Here is a 16,907-nt window from a genome sequence, read left to right on the forward strand (position 1 = left end):
CTCTCTGGTGATTCTGCAATTTGAATAATATAAAATCTTTCACATATCTTACAAGGGATTTGATCTACACATTCTCTAGCAGCGTAAAGACAGTTCCTTATTAGTGCTTCTCTCATTGCCCTGTTGTTGTGTTTGTAGATTTACTCAATGAACTCTGAGGTTCTTAACTCGGGAAACACTGGGAGAAAAACTGAGTATCACGAGGGTTCATAAATGTTCTAAAGGGTCCACAACAATATAATTGTTCAAGGGTCGAGTAGAATTTTATAAAAGCTTTCGAACACTTCTCTGGGTTCATCTTCAGTCAAAAGATGAACCCAGAGAAGGGTTCGAAAGCTTTTTAAAATTCTACTCTTTCGAACCCTTCTCTGGGTTCATCTTCAGTCAAAATGCACTTTGACTGAAGGTGAAGCCAGAGAAGGGTTCGAAAGCTTTTATAAAACTCTACTCTTTCGAACCCTTCTCTGGGTTCATCTCTGACTGAAGATGAACCCATTGAAGGGTTCGAAAACCTTTATAAAATTCTACTCTTTCGAACCCTTCTCTGGTTTCATCTTTGACTGAAGACGAACCCAGAGTGGGGTTTGAAAGCTTTTATAAAATTCTACTCTTTCGAATCCTTCTCTGGGTTCATCTTCAGTCAAATATATTTTGACTGAAGATGAACCCACAGAAGGGTTCGAAAGCTTATATAAAATTCTACTCGACCCTTCAACAATTATATTATTGTGGACCCTTTAGAATATGGGAAACATTATTGAATTTCTTTACATATTATGGCACGACAAAGTCAAATGAACTTAAGGAGACCTGAACGTTCTTACAGAACAGAAAAAACGTACACAAACACAATACCTTCCAGGAACTCGTAATACCATTATGCAAATTGGGTCTGTTATCTACAGCGAGCAGCTGCTGCGATAAAAAACATCTTTTGTTAGGAATAAAGGAGGAGTGTGATTTTCTCTTAAACGAAAAGAATTGAAAAGACTTGAGCTACATTTTCAATTTAATCAGGATTTACACCTTACATTACATTAGCGTGCTTCAGCCTTTAAAAAATTTAAATAAAAAAATATGTAAAGAATAAGAAAATCGTCCCTCATGCGTAAATCTTCCTGGCAGGTTCCATGGATTAGGTTCCATCAACTATTTTGTGCGAAATATTTGTTGCCATAGAATATTGCACTATATTAGCATTTTATATTCTGGTTTAAGATCCGTTACGGGAGATTGAATTGGAGTAGACTGTAGTCAAAGAAAATATATGATATTATAGTGGAATGTTGACATTCTATAGTAAGTTCATATGAGATAGGCAAGGACAGACTCAGTTATTTCAGCTTGAAAACTCGCTGAGTTTTATTATGGAAAACTAAATTACCCTCGAATTGAGAAGCGTTATAATAGAACAACTCTAGTAATTAGCCTGTAAGTGCCTTGCTTGTAACTGATTGATTATAAAATTTAGGTCTTGAAGACAAAGCGCCGGAACCCTGGTGTAAAATATATAAATTAATGATGTGATTGATAATGAAAAGGTGAATGACAACATACAGTACTAGTAAAATTCAGTGTTAAAATATGAATGAAAAAATAAAGAATGATATTTGATAAAAACCATAAAAAATGAATATAAAAATTTTATATTTGAAATATATACTTGCTTGTATAGGACGAGACTGCTAAATATATGCTAACGATGTCATTGATCTTAACCCGTTCAACTGCTATCCAGATCCAATGTTGCTTACATTTTAGTTTTCTGAAAAGAAAACTATTGTGCCGGCTTTGTCTGTCCGTCCGCACTTTTTTCTGTCCGCCCTCAAATCTTAAAAACTACTAAGGCTAGAAGACTGCAAATTGGTATGTCGATCATCCACCCCCCAGTCATCAAACATACCAAATTGCAGCCTTCTAGCCTTAGTAGTTTTTATTTTATTAAGGTTAAACGTTAGCCATAATCGTGCATTTGGCAACGATATAGGACAGGCCACCACCGGGCCGTGATTAAAGATTCATGGGCTGCGGCTCATACAGCATTATACCCATACCACCGAAAGATAGATCTATTTACGGTTGCCTTGATTATACGCCGTACAGAAAACTCGATTGCCCTCAAGAAACTTAGGCGCATTTTTTACTTGTTTTTATTTAACATCAACTAGAATTCGTTTTTCGAGCAATGATCGACGGTTATGCCATTTAGTTAATCACAAAAGCACCGCAGCAGAACTTTCTAGTTGCAGTATACTCATCGACATGTCAAGTACGGTATGATTCCCTGCATTAACTTGTGTAAGTATTTGTGAGAGTTTAATGTGGAGTTTATTGACCTGAAACTGTGGTACGCAGAAAAAATAAATAAATACATGAATGCCATAAAGATTCATTTTGTGGCTACAGCAGCTGAAGTAATCTAAGATGGCGTTTCTCAGTTATTCTGAATATTGTCTTTCTGTGGAAGTTGTCATAATTGCGAAAGTGTAAAAGATGTGAAAAAAAAACGATAAATGTATAACATAACTATTGCTGTTTCCCTGCATTTTGACACAGCTTAATTACAACAACAGCTGAGAAATTACTGGATCCTTGTGTGGTTAGTTGGCATAAATAAAGCCATCCTTAATATGAACCACGTCCAAACGCAAGCTGTATCAGGCAACTAAGAGGTCTGATGTGGACTTCCGAATTCGAACCTACAATTTCTGGTCGTCTTTGTGCTAAGGCAGAGTCAGGGGAAAATGGTGGAGGCAAAGATTACGAGTGTGCAGCTCAAGTGGTTACGGCTGATTGCTTGGCGTCACTCCAACGTAAGTCAGGCAACCACTTAAGATGGTCAATGTTTTCCGGAACGATGTCGACGATCGTTTAGCAGGAACGCTGTACAGAGGTTGATCCGGATATTATTATTATTATTATTATTATTATTATTATTATTATTATTATTATTATTATTATTATTCGCAGGAAGAAGACCCTCTTTGAGGCAAATTTTATTGAATAAAATGGCTGCATTTTGCTAATTGATTTTATACTGAGTTTTCTCAGTTCTTTTAATAATTCGCTTTTCCTGCACATCAGTATTAGTCAATAATTGTCCAATGTTTCAATCATCAAAATATGAACATTGGACAATTATTGACTGATACTGATGTGCAGGAAAAGTGAATTATCAGAAGAGCTGAGAAAACTCAGTATAAAATCAATTCGCAAAATGCAGCCATTTTATTCAACAAAAATGTTATTATTAAATTAATTGTTATTATTATTATTATTATTATTATTATTATTATTATTATTATTATTATTATTATTATTATTATTATTATTCAGAAGAAGAAGAAACCAATTCATATAGAACAAGCCCACTAAGAGTTGTGGTTGATAGTGTTTTGGTTCCACGATGCACGTAGGGGAAAAGGAATGCTTCTTGCGTGACATCTTATAAGGTTTTTTCCTTCAAAATGTAAAGGACTTCAAGCCTGTAAAGTGGGTGGGAATCCTTGGCGCTAATGATGGTTAATATAGCACTCGGTCTGGAACTGAGTTTCTCCAAAAATCCTTCATGAACTTGACATGATATCATTATCGGAAGACGCATCGAGTTCATCCCCATGAGAGTGACTTTCATCCTCGAAGATGCCACTGGAATTAGTCTTCCATTTCCAATAAGAAATCTAATATAATAAACATGAAAACTAAAATAAATCTAAAAAGGAAACAAGCGGTGTTAAGCCACTGGATTCATAGAGAAAAAGGCACCAAAATGTGACTGTAGAATTCAACGAATCCTTTTGCTTTGCATTAAATCAAGCCTGAAAGCATGGAGAAAAATAAAGCTTCCTAGCTCTAAACGTCCCAGCAAATAACAGAAATTTTTGGGGCGACCCCATTCCGACAGTAATTTCCTCTACGATACCTCCGAGACCCATTACCCCTGTAACTGTGGTTGATAAGAAGACATTCGGGTTTCTATGGGGGCTTTTGTCGTAATGGAGGGAGGTTCATCTAGTGGTACAGTGCGAGATTAGGAAAATGAAAGAGATCTAGAAAGATAACTTTTTCCAGTGCAGACTAATTTTTTTCAGAGTAGATTTCTTCTCTTTTCAACTCTAGGATATTGACAGATAGCTAGGTGATTCAACTAAATCCAGATTTGGATTCTGAAAGGACTGGGTGAATTATAATCAGCTGATTCCAGCCAGCTATAATAGTTTTGAGTAGGTCTTCACTATAAGAATGAATACTGACAGTGATGAAAAGGAAGTTTTCTGTACAGTCGCTGCAGCGTATAATCAAGGCCACATAAAATAGATCTGTCTTTTGGTGGTCTCGGTTTAATGCTGTATGAGCCGCTGCCCATGAAACTTTGACCTTAAATAAAATCAAAACTACTAAGGCTAGAGGGCTGCAATTTGGTATGTTTGATGATTGGAGGGTTGGATGATCACCATATCACAGCCCTCTAGCCTCACTAGTTTTGAAGATCTGAGGGGGGACAGAATAAAGTGCGGGCGGACAGACAAAGTCTGCACAATAGTTTCCTTATACAGACAACTAAAAATGGAATGTGATTCTGGTTAATTCTCCCGTATCCTTTCCATAATCTTTTAACCCTTTTTTTACGCAAATGAAGCTCCTGCAATTCAATAAAAGTCAAATTACCGACAGCCAGTCAAATTTGAAAACTCTGAGCTGTCAGTTCTTTGCAACAGATTTCAGAAAGAAATGCTAAAAAAAAATAATATATATATATATATATATATATATATATATATATATATATATATATATATATATATATATATATATATATATATATATATATATATATATATATATATATATATATATATATAATAAACCAATTGCGCGACTAATTTCATGGTAACTCTTCTGGAAGTGATTCTTACAGAAGAAATGTTGCTGTCAGTGGTGCTTTCCATTTCAGTTTTGTTCAGTTTACTTTCTGATCTGATGGATGACGTCTGTAACAGATGTTATTGAAGCCATTCGAGACCGGATGCTTATGCAAATCAGCACTCATGTTAGGTTAAAGTACAATTGCAAGACGATCATGTTTTACCTCATTTTAAAAAGATAACTAGGTCATAATTAAGTAATTCGTTCGTATATGAAGTAAAAGCTGATTATCTCTTAGTGACATCAGGGCATTTCATTAGTATTAGAACGCTGATGCTTTTTTGGACGAATACCATTGCTAACTTCAGACATTCAAGAAATCCTCCCTAAATGGCGACGAAAGAAAAAGAAAACTAACATTTCGAGTCACTGAAACACCACATGATAAATAAATTGGTGAAATAGAGACAGAGAACCGTATTTCTGCTGTGACGTAACTGATTGCATATATGAACGAGGTCATTCTTATCAGGAAGTATTTCCTGATGAGAATGCATAATTACAGTATATGAGCCATTGATTACTATACCGGTCAACATTCTCTATAGCAATTTATAATTAATTTATGACTCAGTAGCTATATATATATATATATATATATATATATATATATATATATATATATATATATTAATTTTATCACTTACACAATTATCTGCTCGTTAATACAATTACTAACAGGACCTCATTGAAACTGGATGGTACCTGGCGGCGATGTTTTTTTATTCAATAAACATTACAAGCTTTCCAGGACTAACAGTCCTCATTGTCAAATATCAATGAGGTCCTGTTATAAATATATATATATATATATATATATATATATATATATCAATAGGTCCTGTTGGTAATATATATATATATATATATATATATATATATATATATATATATATATATATATATATATATATATAGTTTATGCACAGTTTACGAGGACAATATCTGGTTTCCCAATTTGTGTTTGTGTGTGTGCTTTTGTGACTGTGCGTGCTTCTTTCATGACGCGCTGCACTAGCCGTTTCATCCTTACGTGGCATCCCTCTGGCCCCCGTCTCTCGTTCTCCCAATACTGTGAGGAAACTTTCCATTTTACTCGTTTGCATAATTCCATCTTCCCTCCTAAGCCTTCCTGGAAGCCCGGGGTCGCATCGCAATTACAAGAGCGCAAAAGCATAACTGAAAGAGGAACTCCTTCCTTCCTTCCTGTTTGTTTGTATTCTCGGATAGTGAGAGTTAACGAAGTTTGAGCCCTTTTGCCGGGAGTTGTCGAGAGAGTTGTCGATGCTTTGACAAACAAAACACTTTATATATTTTCCGTTAAGAGATAGGATCATTCTACCCTCTCGTGGACATTAGTGATGTTAATTGCTTGTCAATTTGTCAATCGATAGACTCAGATACATGAATCACATTTAATAGTCATTTGAAAATACTAATCATTCATTGTCATTCGTAACGTTTTTTCACTAGCGTTAATTAATTATTTTGTGATGTGTGCTATGCAGAGAAAGAGAAGTTCAGTTCATGAATACCTAAAACAAAGATCGCTCTTCAAAACAATATAAAAAGAAAATAATGGTTGTAACCTTATTAAGATTCCTCTTACTCTTGTTTGAGAACAAAGTTTCATATATGTTCTTTTGTGTAACACACAAACACTCACAACATGGATATTATGTATATATACATATACATACATATGTATGTATATACACACATATAAATATATATATGTGTGTGTGCGTGTGAGTATACATATGTATATGTATATATATATATATATATATATATATATATATATATATATATATATATAAATGTATTAATATTACACTTTCTAAATTTTAAAATTGTAAAGTAAAAGGTTATCTTTCTCTTTTGATAAGCACAGAATGAACACGTTAGCAGTGAGAGGATCAAAGTTTTCTTTGCAATGTTATAAAACATTTATAGTTTCATTTCCCGTTTGATGACAAAGCGCGAAATACATCAAAGAGAAATAACTTCCAGTATCTCTCAATAGTAGAGTTCAATGGGTATTTTTTTTTAAGAAGCAAAAGGAATAGATTCATATGTTTCTTATAGGTATGAGGAGCAACTTCCAAGGCAGAGAGAGAGAGAGAGAGAGAGAGAGAGAGAGAGAGAGAGAGAGAGAGAGAGAGAGAGAGAGTTGAAGCGTATCTGAACCCTTAAGCGAGAGAGGGGCACTCACGTAATACCACCGATGTTCTAATGTCTTCATAATCCTTCTTCCTGCCTCGGCGCCACATGAGTTATCGTGCTCATTTATGAAACGTTGGTTCTCATTGTTTCCCAACAATCCGTCTGAATTTTCAACGTTTCTTCTATAACGTTGATGAAAGCTTTGTGTGGTGTATTACAGAGAGATATACACGTGTATGAATGCCTCAAACAATAATGATCGGTCCTTCCGAAATATGTCTTATTGTTAACAGGCTTGACTTTTGTAGAAAAATTATCTTAAATTGCAAAATAATCAATCAATCAATCAATAAATAGATAAATAAAACTATTGGTTATTACATTAGTGTGTGAATATTTGGGTTAGTCATTCGTCATGCGAGAAAAAAGGTTTTCTTCTTATTGAGTTTATTAATTGAAATGACATTATGGCCCGCTTAGCATTATGGAAGGAAGTCTAAAGCCGTCAAGATTTATTTATTCTTAAATGAATACAATTTTCTTCAGTACTGGAGTAGTTCTTCCCAGACCGAGTTCACCGTGATCAAATTAAGCAAACTATTTCACTGAAACACGTACAACACACTCGCATATGAGTGCATGCTTTATATATATATATATATATATATATATATATATATATATATATATATATATATATATATATATATATATATATATATATATACAGTTTTCCTCAACCCTTTAGCAAACAACCACAGCTGACACCTCCAGATTTTTTTATATATTAGTTGTGTACACATTTTCTGCTTTTTTTTTACCTCTCAGCACCACTTCTAGTTACACAAATACCATTATTGAGTTCCATTATTGAGTAATAGAGAGAAATCAGTCCTATACTTCTCTTTAAACATTCACGGAATAAAATCTCTTTGCCCCACCTAGTAATATGCACCGAAGTCTACAAGTACAAAGATTCTTCTAGATCTTAAATGACAGCAGAGATAAGTGATGAATAAGGTCAACATAGGAAAAAAAGTGGGACACCATATCTTAAAAATTAACCATAGAATTTTCTTGAAAACAATCTCATTATGTTTCCCACACCTAAATAACTATCAAAGTCTCCAACCTAACCTAACCTTAACCTAACCTAACCTAGGGGTATGGCAAAAATCAGGGACTAGTGCAATACTAGCATACATCTCAGGAATTTGCAGCCGGACCTAACTGCAAAGAAACATGCTAACTGTTTTTTTCCAGACAATCATTTTTATCTCCGTTTTAGTTTGCTATCGTTTTAAGTAAAAGTGATTTATTCGTGATGAGGAAACATAAACAAAAAGGTTTATTTAATATTGAGGTTTGCGCTCTTCGTTTCAGATATTCTGCAATGTGTCAATGATGAATATCCATTCTTTTCCTTTTCGCATTTTTCTAACTCTAACTGTATTATACAATTGTTAAAAAATCTGTAGATAACTCCATATATACATATATATACAGTATATATTTTATATATACTTATATATGTATACATATACATATATATATATATATATATTTATATATATATATATAAATAAATATATATATACATATATATATATTATATATATATATATATATATAAATTATATATATATATATACATATTATATTTATATATATATATATATATAAATTATATATATACATATATATGAATATATATATGTATATATATATTCTATAATATATATATATATATATATATATATATACATATACACATGTGTATAATATTCTGAAATACACTTGGGCATCTTAAAGCTAAGCAATGCCATCACAGGGCTTCATAAAACACACAGCTGGTCCTTTGCTTCCATCCCATAATCCTATACTTTCATCATTTTTTTTATATCCCGTTGTTCGTAACCTAGATCTGAGGTAATCCAAGATTCCTGCTGAGGTAATCCCAGAGTTATGTAGGTCTAAACGAGGACTGGAGATCCTCTCTTGGGGGGGAAGGTGTTAGTCCCTGATGTACTGTATCCTAAAGGATGTTTCAGAAATCCCATCCGTGTACCAGGATGTTCTGGGGGAGGTTTACTTTGAGTTATTTGGGCAGTTGAGATCTCATGAAAATACTACTTAATTTTCGGAGGATGCTTTTATATATATATATATATATATATATATATATATATATATATATATATATATATATATATATAAACATATAATATATGTACTGTATATATTTAAATTTAAATTTTATATAAATATATATATATTTATATAAATATATATATATATATATATATATATATATATATATGTATATTTATATATTTATATATATATATATATATATATATATATATATATATATATATATATATATATATATATATGTCACATGTGTATAACATAACATGAATAAAAAAAGAGACCATCGGAAATTATATATATCCACAGTATATATTAAACTAATGTCGTACTGCCACACCTAAATATACTTTATATATACGACTGTGGCTCATTATCTGTCCATATTTTACCAGTGAACAGGGACACAGAAGAAGAAGAAGTGTTCAGGGAATATATGGCTGCAACGTGTAAAACAATGTTTGATATATATATAGATATGGAGGAGATATATATATATATATATATTATATGTATATATATACAAATACACGCATCACAAAGACATCCATTCAGAACAGACAATCACCTCAGGAAATCTGTTTCCGCTATCACAGCGGAGGTAACGCTTCCCTGGTGTCTCTGAGGTTCTCCTAATCGCCCCTCTGGTAGCAATAGAACCTGGGAGGCGCGGCTAAAAGTGAATGCTGATAGCAGAGTTGTTGGTGGAGTCTATCGTACACTTGAGGACCAAAGATACCAGCTTATTTGGTTTACAATTATGGCCCTAGTTTTTTTTTTTTTGGAAAGTTTAAAGCGAATTTGCAATGTTTTTGGTCATTCATAATTTTTTTTTTACCAGCTCTCATTCATATGCACAGTATTTGACGTCAGGTAAAGATTTATGTTCATTAGAAAATCAAGACAAAAATCTAAAAAAATATATGCTCATTGGTGAAAGGAGTAATATTTCTGACAGAAAAAAATAGTGAATGGCAAGTGTTGAGAATACCAATCGGAAACTTTGGTGTTAATAATAATAATAATAATAATAATAATAATAATAATAATAATAATAATAATAATAATAAGAAGAAGAAGAAGAAGAAGAAGGAAGTAGATTCTCTCTTAAACATGTTATGTCAAATAAAATGGCAGCACCAGTCGAATTGAATTTATATTGAGTTTTTTCAATTCTACATGAAATACTTTTTTTTCAGTGTTAATGCTATAAACAAGCTGCCCAAAGTTTGTATTATATCTGAGAGAAATGTTACAGGAACTAGAGATTAGGTAATTTTAGTCGGGTGTGGGAGCATCCAATAGATGAATTTCGGAGATAACCTCAAGCAGGACTGTAGATCTTCTTGGAGTGTTACCTTAGACATAAACGTTTCAGCCTTAGAGTTGGCTGAAACCTTGACGTTAAATGTAACACCCCCGGAAGAATCTACCGCTTGAGGCTCATCTCCGGAATTAATCTCTTTGATGCTCCCAAAGCCTAAAACTCTACGGACCCTTCTCTCCACATTTCACTTACTTTCTCTTCTGCGCAGAATAAAATTACTGAACCTCCAGCTTCTGTACCATTTTTCTCAGCCATAATACGAACATTGGCCAACATTTGTCTACCATAAAGAATTGTACGTAGAGTAAAGCAGACTCGGTATAAGATAATTTGACTGATGCTGCCATTTTATTCAACAGAATAATAATAATAATAATAATAATAATAATAATAATAATAATAATAATAATAATAATAATAATAATAATAATGATTCTCGCACACTGACATCTGGGAAAAATTGGAGAGGCTTATGCGGAACCGTTTGCTATTTTTCGTAAAATATGTCCACGAATCTGAATCACTCGTTATATGAAGGATAATACATTAATTTCCCAATCGTTTACTTGTATTCAAAGTTTCACGAATTCTGAGAAAGTCTGGAGGCAAAATCTCGGAACTCCAGTTAGTAAAAGAAATTTAATTATTGTGCTCGAATTGATGCCTTCCACTGCCTTCTTTCATTGGCTGCCATTATGTTAGCTGGATTCTTTACGGCAATGGATGACCAGATGGCTGTCTTAAACATCCCATCAACCATTACGTTAAACTTAGGGGAAGAAAAACATTATATCCTTAGAGAGCAAGTGGTTTCTCTTTTTCCTTTGGTCTCTTTGTTTTTCCTTACTAATTATCCATACAAACACCATATATGTATCAGTATACATTAGATTTCATTGTCCAGTTACTCTACCTTTTAGCGACTTAAAGCTATTGCTCTTTATTTATTGATATAGATTCATGCCACAGAGGATTGATTTGCTTCAGCAGAATAACAAATACTAAAATTTTATGGACACAAGGAGTACATACGGGAAAGATATTGGTAAAGGATTGAATAACTCTGTTTGTTATTCTGAGTTAGCTTTTCGTTTTCGGTAAAAGAAAACTATTGTGCCGGTTTGTCTCCCCGTCCGCACTTTTTTATGTCCGCACTTTTCTGCCCGCCCTCAGATCTTAAAAACTACTGAGGCTAGAGGGCTGCAAATTGGTATGATGATTATCCACCCTCCCATCATCAAACATACCAAATTGCAGCCCACTAGCCTTAGTAGTTTTTATTTTATTTAAGGTTAAAGTTAGCCATAATCGTGCGTCTGGCAACGATATAGGACAGGCCACCACTGGGTCGTGGTTAAAGTTTCATGGGCTGCGGCTCATACAGCGTTATACCGAGACCACCGAAAGACAGCTCTATTTTCGGTGGCCTTGATTATACGTTGTAGGGGCTGTACAGAAAACTCGACTGGACCGAGGAAACTTCGGCCCATTTTTTTACTTGTTTATATTCACGATAGTTCCATTTTAAGTGTGCTCGATATCATGATAGACTGGAAAACTCACAGATGGCAGTGGTAGTGCTACTGTCAAAATTAAAAAAAAAAATAAAAAATATCGGAAATGTATGTAAGCACATGATTGTATAATTATTTTTCTGCATAATCATTTTTGTGATTACCATGCATGCAAAATAAGACGGTCTATTTGCATACAGAAATATTGAACATTTACAACTTGAAATGAAACTTCTAAATTCTTAAGAAAGATATTTGGTAGCGTAAATTGTTCCAGCAAACATATTCTATATATATATATATATATATATATGTGTGTGTGTGTGTGTGTATATATATATATATATATATATATAAATATATAAATATATAAATATATATATACATAAATATATATATGTATATATATAATATATATACATGTATATATAATAGCATAGGCATATGTATAGATAGACAGATATATATATATGTATATATACATTTATATGTATACACATACGTCATTTCAACGCTTTGTGAGTAATGGCTGTAGTCATTCAGACCCTAAAATTATAATTCATCAATTAGGCAAACAGCATTTTGTAATGAGTAAAATATTAAACCTCTGCCTTTAGAGGGCACGTTTTGTTGGAACAATTTACGCTTCCAAATAGTTTTCATAATATAGGAGCTTTATTTCAAATCGTAATTTTTCAATATTTCTGTTTGTAAATAAACCGTCTTATTTTGTATGCTTGGTAGTCACATAAATGATTATGCATAAAAATATCACAATCATATATATATCTTCTTCTTTCTTTTTAACGTGCTTTTTATTCCCATTTTGTATGGGTAATCACGATGCCTTCTTTGAAGGACTTTTTGATTTGGCTTTGGGTAGACCTGTGGTCTCGATCGGCTGCCCTGCCTGACATCGCTTAGACCCCGGTATTTATGCCATGTATCATACCCGACCCAACGCCCTTCTTCCCAGCAGCGAGAAATTATTGCGCGGTATGGCGAGAGTTCGAGACGTGGGATGTTTGTTATGTTTTTAGAAGGTGTTTTAGTGGCTTTGTTTTGTGTGTATTTAGTCTGTACATCCATTTGCTTTTTACAAACTCATCCGTTGATTACATATATAATCCCGATGTCTATACACGATGCCAGTTAAAGTGCTCGCCTCTTTGATCAGTCGGCTGTGGTTTGAACCCGCGCCACAGACCCTACGAAGTCCGAAGCGCTGTTGTAACCGACTGAGCCATCGAGGCTCTATCACAATCATGTATATATATGTATATATATAATATATATATATATATATGTATATATATATATGTGTGTGTGTGTATGTATGTATGTATATATATATAAACTTGCTTTAGAATTTATAATACTTAGGTCTTGTAGTATGAAATAAGGAATATTTGTATTATATATATATATATATATATATATATATATATATATCTTATTCCTCTATCATTGATGATACCTCATTTATGCATTGCTAGCATAGATTTGGGTAAAGTGTTTGGTTCCGGAAAACGATTATTTTTATCTAATTTCTGAGAATCCAGTATTTATGTGGGACGATAATCTAGTTTAAAATGAATTTGCCCCTTGGTCTGGGTCCAAATAAAATAACATAGAAATACATCGAACCCCCGCCCTCCACAAAAAGGTACAAACGATATTGCCTGAAATCAGTGCAAGAAAAGGTCCAACGAAAAAAAAAAGAAAAATCAGAATTCCAGAAAATTACAATCTCTCTCTCTCTTGCACATACAAACACGAACACACACGAGCATAAGTACACGCATTACACTTCAGGAGACTTTTACGTAGGAGCTATTCTGGGGACTGTAAACACGGGCCTACCATTACGGTGGAATAGTGCGAACTTCCTTTGTGAGTTTATTTTGGGAAAGTGTACTCTGGCCCGGCGTTTTTTTCTCTCTCTCTCTTTTTCAAACGGCTACTGACGTCATTCGACCTACAGTGCCAGATTATGTGGACAAGACATTTATACCTATTTTAGCGTGATATATTTTTAGCATTATGAGATTGAATACCACATACTCTGTAAGTTTTGTGTACGTCCCCACTCTCTCTCTCTCTCTCTCTCTCTCTCTCTCTCTCTCTCTCTCTCTCTCTCTCTCATTTTTAATGTGGGAAAAATGAAGCTTTGAGCTGGACTCTTTCTTTTGGTTATAATGCAGGCCAGTTGTGTATGGCTGAATGTATATGCATCCCTCTCCATACATTTTTTTCTTTTATTTCAGTACCCTTTTGTCTCTTTTCTTTTCAGTTGATTATTTGTGCAAAGATAGCCAAAATGATAAGGCTTGATTTAAGTGAGACACACAAACAGACAGACAGAGTGAGAGAAATGTGGAGAGAGAAAGTGGGCGTACATGAAGAATCATTAAATGGTTAAAAGAACATTTGTGAGGATACTAAAAGAACAACTAAGGTAATCGAGTGATTCTAAACTGGACGGGAATAAATTTACCTATAAAATTTCGATCACTTATAATAACAAAAAATACGAAATTGTGCAATATTTCACGAACATAGAGACTAATTAGCAGACCGAAAGCATTAAAATTTCCGGGAAAAATGTGTCACAAATTCAAAAGGACAAGTACTCGTATATAGGATTCTAAATAGGAAAAACAGAGACATAGCAAGATAAACAGAACCCAAAAGAAGGCAGCCAATAAAAGAAACGTACGTAAAGGTAGAGGAGTAAAGAAGGAAAACGAAAGAACTCACAAACTTTTACGATTAGAGATACAAAGAAAACGAGAGAGAGAGAGAGAGAGAGAGAGAGAGAGAGAGAAATGACTCCCAGGAGGCCCACTTACCCTCCTCTTTATCCACGATGAGAATGCAAATGGGGACTGGAAGAGGAATCTGAAGAGAAAAATAAACTTCTTACAGAGACTGAAATGTATATTAAGTATCAAGGCGATTTACCTTTCCAGAAAACTATCACGGGAATATGAGCGTCATAACTACCACTCAAACGCCCAGTCTCACATATCTCTTGTCCATTTTCTCATTATACAACACACCACTAAAAAAAAAAAAAGCAACAAGTACAAAATGAGTTTTCTGTACAGCCGCTACAGCGTATAATCAAGGCCACCGAAAATAGATCTGTCTTTCGGTGGTCTCGGTATAATGCTGTAAGAGCCGCGCCCATGAAACTTTAACCACGGCCCGGTGGTGGTCTATCTTATATCGTTGCCAGAAGCACGATTATGGCTAACTTTAATCTTAAATAGAATAAAAACTGCTGAGAATAGAGGGCTGCAGTTTGGTATGTTTGATGATTGGAGGGTGGATGATCAACATGCTAATTTGCAGCCCTCTAGCCTAAGTAGTTTTTAAGATCTGAGGGCGGACAGAATAAAGTGCGGACGGACGGACAAAGCCGGCACGATAATTTTCTTCTACAGAAAACAAAAATGGGAGTGGATGAATTACTCTCATTAAGTGATAAGCGACATAGCTAATAAATGGGGTTTGTTATGTGACTCAGGGAATGCTCAAGAATTCCATGTTTCCAGTAAAATAGCTTCCTTCCTAGGTAACATATTCAGGCAATAAATCAAGCTATCAAAATTCTCAATGAAATGGTTGGGGGCAAAACAAAAGAATTCAATAAACTCAACGTTCTTTAAAAGTAAGCTGATTTTTAGATATATTATCAATGACACCCATTTAGAGAAAACTAATTTATTTGTAGAACATTTATTTTTGGAACTTTCCTCCATAAGGCAAAAACACCATGTAAATTCTAGACATAAATCACTTGATAGTAATTTCATTATGCTTATGCGTCGGTAGTAAGTTGCATCTGTATGAAATAATAGCATATACTGTATGAGGCTATCAGTCGAGAAACATGCCAAGCGCCATCCTGGGTCAAAGTATTTTTCAATTTAATTTATTATATTTTAAAAATGGCATTTGGCATGTTTCTCGACTGAAAAGCTCAATTATAAAAGGTATAAAATCTACTGAAAGTGGGGTTTTATTGCTTTAAATAAGTCACTCACAAGGTTAATATTTTGTTAACAGCTGATTGATTCTCCCTGAGAACAATCCACTTAAAAGTGAATGCAAAGGAAGAAGTGGTATGAAGAGAACAACTTATCTAAAGATAATAACTCATGTGAGAGAATAACTTAAAATTGTGATAACGATCCAATGAAATAAGCCAGGCTAGCGAAAGGAAGAATGCTGGATGGATTTACCTCATTTACGACCAATATCAACGAAATAAAACAGTAAGATTTGTTTTTCAACTTTCAAGTTAGGTCAAAAGCAACTACCTTTGTTTCTCTTCCAACTGAAGGAAATAGTCACGCTCCAGAAAAATCCTGAGGACAGAAAAACCTGCCACTGATCCTTTTATATTCCAGGCGAGGGTGTCACGATGGATAGTGCCAGTCACATTCCAAATCTATTTTCGTCTCTCTCGAAAGCAAACAAAAGAAAAGGCAGATATCATGGAATTCTCCCTTTCCATTTTACGAGACTGTAAGACTGTTGGGAAAAAAGAGGAAAAGTAAATCCTCTGTCCCTATCCTACTATTGCCTTATAATCACGAAACTCTGATATCTCACGGACATAATAAAATGTAACTTCAAGGAGTTAAAACAACTTAACCCTCCAAATTTAGAGGTACAAAGCAGGTCCACACTAATACCATCGCTCGTATCTCGACGAGAACAGGTTTCACGGGTAACGGTATGGTTTGCCACATAAGTCAATGTCGTATAGCATTAATTAGAGAGATGCTAAGATGGAAAGGAAACAAATAACA

The 16,907-nt window shown here is 33.9% G+C and overlaps 1 long non-coding RNA gene across 1 annotated transcript in view; it reads right to left on the reverse strand.

The window, feature by feature from the left end:
* The window catches only part of LOC136844313 (uncharacterized), a 230,036-nt gene that overhangs the window by 194,654 nt on the left and 18,475 nt on the right, over positions 1-16,907 (reverse strand). The window contains exon 2 of the long non-coding RNA XR_010854813.1: positions 14,937-14,985. This is a non-coding gene — a long non-coding RNA (uncharacterized lncRNA). The remainder of the gene's footprint in view (positions 1-14,936; positions 14,986-16,907) is intronic.

Source organism: Macrobrachium rosenbergii, chromosome 12, assembly GCF_040412425.1.
Source record: "Macrobrachium rosenbergii isolate ZJJX-2024 chromosome 12, ASM4041242v1, whole genome shotgun sequence".
Classification (NCBI taxonomy): Eukaryota; Metazoa; Arthropoda; class Malacostraca; order Decapoda; family Palaemonidae; genus Macrobrachium; species Macrobrachium rosenbergii.